Source organism: Fukomys damarensis, unplaced genomic scaffold, assembly GCF_012274545.1.
Source record: "Fukomys damarensis isolate Sample0158 unplaced genomic scaffold, DMR_v1.0_HiC HiC_scaffold_38, whole genome shotgun sequence".
Classification (NCBI taxonomy): Eukaryota; Metazoa; Chordata; class Mammalia; order Rodentia; family Bathyergidae; genus Fukomys; species Fukomys damarensis.
Window position 1 is genome coordinate 65,748,278 of NW_022900950.1, and position 4,542 is coordinate 65,752,819.

A 4,542-nucleotide genomic window follows, 5' to 3' on the forward strand; every position below is an offset into this window, starting at 1 on the left:
AAAAAAAAAAAAAAAAAAAAAAAAAAGACACAGAGAACACTATGTGAAGGTGGAAGCAGAAATTGGATTATTGTGTCTACCAGCCAAGAAATACCATAAATGCTCAGCAACCACCAGAAGCTATGAGAGAAACAAACAGTTTTCCTCCATAATTTTAGCGGGAACAAACTGAACTATGAGAAATCAAATGTTTTACGATTCAGTGTATAGTACTTTGTTCTAGCAACCCTAGGGAAAGAATGCAGTAATGCTCCCAGCTACCAGGGATTTGATATGAATTTATCTTTGGTGTGGCCACCATTCAACCCACTACAAGGCCCTTCTCTGCCTTTTCATTGTTCCATTACTGTCTTTAGTAATTCTTACAACTCTTCTTTCTCACTCATTTTTTCTTTACCTCTTTCCCTCAATTTTTTCTCACTGTCACAACTCCCAAGTCACCTGACATCAAAATGGACACACAAAAACATACTTCTATAAAAGACAATAAACTGTTTATTCAATATTATTTTAGTCCATCTTTTGTTTCGATAGCAGGGTACCTGCTAATTATAATTTATCGTGTAATTTATAAACATGAGTTTATTGGCTCATGATTCTGAAGGTTGGGAAGCCCAGGAATATAAAGGGGCATCTGGTGAGGGCTTCATACTTAATATGACATCATAACCTGATGGAGGGCATCACATGGCAAGACAGAGCACACTGTGTCTTATAAAGCCACATCTATCAACTTGGGGGCCCCATTTTTATGACCTCATTTAATCACCTCCCAAAACCCAACCCCCTGAATAGCATTTAAATATGAATTTTGGGAGTACATTTCCAATACATGAACTTTGAGGAAACACATAGAAAATATTTGTTTATTGAACTATTTAATATGCCTCCACTGTTTGACAGGCATGTGTCAAATACTGAGCCCTTGGTGCTGATTAAAGAGACTCAAAATCTGCTTTTCTGGGGTCTATAATGTAGTACAAGTACAAAATGCAAACAATTTGTGGAAGAAAAAAAAGGATGTTGAGGGGGATGGGGAAAAAATAAAAACCAGGATATATTATGTAAAGGTACAAATTTCGAATGATGGATGTCATTATATTGTATGCCAAAAATGTACCAATAAAATTAATAATAAAAAGTTTTAGGGGCCGGGGATTTAGCTAAGCAGTTCGGTGGCCTGCCTCGCAAGCGCAAGGACCCAAGTTCGATTCCCGGTACCACAAAAAAAAAATTTTAAAGGATGTTGAAAATAACCTCAATTGAAAGAAGCAGCCAGAGATCTAAAGGATGGACAGGTACATGGAAGAATTCTTAAGGAGGAACTTGACTTTCTGTGAAACCCAAAGACTAGAATGACTGGATAGTGACAGGACGGTCATGTGAGAAAGAAAGCTGGAAGGGCACAGACCTTGTGACACCTCTCATTCTATGGCAAAGCATTTAGTATTTATCAAGTATTACACAATGATTTTAAACCAGTTTTGCTGAAGAGATTATTGTAAAAGTCTGGATAAATCAGTAGGAAATGACTAAGTCAATAGTGCTAGGAAAAGCAATTGGTGCAAGAATTTCTAATATAAATAAGAATCAAAAATGAATCAGTCACCAATAAGGGTTCAGAGAAAAAGTCTAAAATGATTGCCATGAATTTGATAGATAGAAGCTGGTGCCATTTTCTCAGCCAGCCAATCTTTACAAAGTAGCTTTGGGGAAGAGATCTTTTAAGTAAGAGTTTTATGGATCTTGAGCTCAAGGCCCCTTTAAGCATGTAAATGGAACTGTCCAGAAGGCAGGTAAAGTACAGCTTTACCTCAAACTGTGCCTTTGGAACCTTTCAGTAGATTAAGCCATAGGCGTTAATATAGCAGATACCTACTTTTTTATTTTCACCAGCTATTTGATTTTTTGCAGTGTGGTTCATATACTTTTCATAATATTTATGAATATACCCTTTTGCCACATTTGTGCTTGTTCTTGTGGAGTTAATGAAATGACAATAGGAATTCTGTCTCACTGGGGTGTTGAAAAGATGAAATGAGATAAAATTTGTACATTTACTTGGATGAAATAAACACTGCTTATTCATTTATTCAATAAATATTTATTGAGCTCTTGCCATGTAGTAGGCACTAGTCTAGAAATTATGTTACAAGGAAAAAGGAGGGAAGTACTTTAAGCTTTCATTGAATGTTCTAATAATGGGCCAGGGATTTAGCTCAGTGGTTCCACCACCTGCCTCATAAGCGCAAGGACCCAAGTTCGATACCCAGTACCAAAACAAACAAAAACAGCTGTGAATGTTGTAATAATGACGTGAAAAGTAACAAGTGGTGCCAATTTCCATATTGAAAATTAAAAAATGAAATAGCCTTGTGATAGTAGCTTAAATGAATAATCAAGGAAGGTGGTTTAGTTCTAAGTGCTGTACCAAGCTAACATAGACTGGATAACTTAAACAAGAAACATTTACCTCTCAAACTTATGGAGAAATCTTAAGATCAAGATTCCAGTATATCTGTAAATGGCAAGGGTCCACTTCCTGGTTTTCAGGCTGTCTTCTTCGTATGTCCTCATATGGGAGAATGGAAACAGATAACTTATATCTCTCTTATAAAAGCACCAGTCCCATTGTGAAGATTCCACCCTCCTGACTCAGCTGCCTCCCAAAAGCCCCTCCTGATATTGTTGCACCTGGATTCAGGATTTCACTTGGGCAAGGGGACACAAACATTCAGTTTGTAGTAGAATACCTCTGAAGGGGTGTGATTGAAGCAGAGACACAAATCAAGGCACCCCACCATGCTATTGTTTGAGAGATGAGTGCTTTAAACAGAGGGCACTTCTGGAGAACAACTCTCAAATCCCTCAGCTAGAAATTTTCATAGCATGTGTATTAATTTCCTCTTGCTACTATAACAATTACCACAAAATCAGTGGCTTAAAACACTTATTATGTTAAATTCTGGATCACAGAATTCAAAACATCACTGGGTCAAAAAAAAGTCAGCAGGGCTGTCTGCCTTTCTATACATTGTAGAGTTGTCTTTCCTTTTCCAGCTGCCTGTATTCCTTGATCTTCTGCCTTTCTGCCTTCCTAGTCAGCAGTGCCCCATCCAGTCTTCTTAGGAGGAATGACTGACTCACCTACTTCCCTCTTTTCACTTATTAAGACCCTTGTCATGACATTGGTGTTAAGGGATGAATCATGTTCCCCTCCAAAACAAAATAAAACAGTTCTAGTCCCCCAATGTCTCAGAATGTGACCTTATTTGGAAAGAAAATCTTGACAGAGTAATCAAATTAAAATGAGTCCATTGCATGGACTTTAATCTGATATGCTTTGTATTGTGGTTAAAAGGAGAAATCTGGAGACAGGGCACACAAACAGAAAATAGGAAGACATAGGAAGGAGTTGCCCATGTGCCTAGAGTGATGCATATACCAGTCAAGGAGAGCCAAGGATTGGCAGCAAACACCAGAAAGCTTGAAGAGGGAAGACAGAATTGCCCCCTAGAGCCATCAGAGAAAACAGTATGCAAGTGCCAATCAGGAGAGGAGTTTGGGAGAGGGAGAATTAAATATTGATTAGCTATCACCACAGCTTTGGTACTTAAAACCTTAGCACTCAGTGACCTCAAGAGTGCATGTTAATAGGAGAAGGAAGAAATTGGATAGAGGGGCAGGATGCTGTTACTAAGACTGAAAAGAAACAACCAGAAAGGCAGAGGGAAATCAGCCCATCTCTTATTCAAGTAATTCAACAAATAATTCAGCTGTCTTCCAATTTAGGCTGTATCATTTACTAGATAGACATCTACTTTTGGCAAGTTACAACCTTTCTGTGACTCAGTTTCTCTATTGGTAAAATGTTCTTCATGGAGTTGTGCCTCCAAAAATTTATGTAAGCTTGGCAAACCTAAAGCACATGCTTAAAAATGGGTGGTGGTAGGAAAATTAAATACTGAGGAATTAACCCAACTAAGTAAGTGAAAGAACTCTACAACAAAAACTACAGTACTCTGAAAAAAGAAAATTAGAAGAGGACATTAGAAAATGGAAAGATATTCCCTGTTCCTGGACAGCACAGCCAATATAATCAAAATGGTCTAAAGATTTATATGTGTTATGGCTTATGCTTAGTGGTTCCCCCAAAGCTTCATGCAGTCATAGGTAGGGCTCTTTCAGAGGTAGCTAGGTCTAGAGTGTGTGCCACTGGAATTGATTCATGGGGAAATACTAGGCTCAAGGGCACTTGGATTAAGGGTACGAGTGCTACCCACCCTAAGTAGTCTGGATAAAATAAAAGGGGCGGAAATACACTGTGAAGATGCCTTGTTGTTTGCTACCTTCTACTCACCATGAACTGTTCTCTGCGAAGCCACCCTGACTTGGAGCCTGCTGATTATGGATGGAAACCTCCACAGACTGTGAGCTGAATGAACTTTCCTCCTTTAACTTTGAGTATCAGGTATTTTGTCTCAGCAACAAGAACAATGGCTAAGAATTTGGTACCGGGGAAGTGAAATCGCTGTGATTATA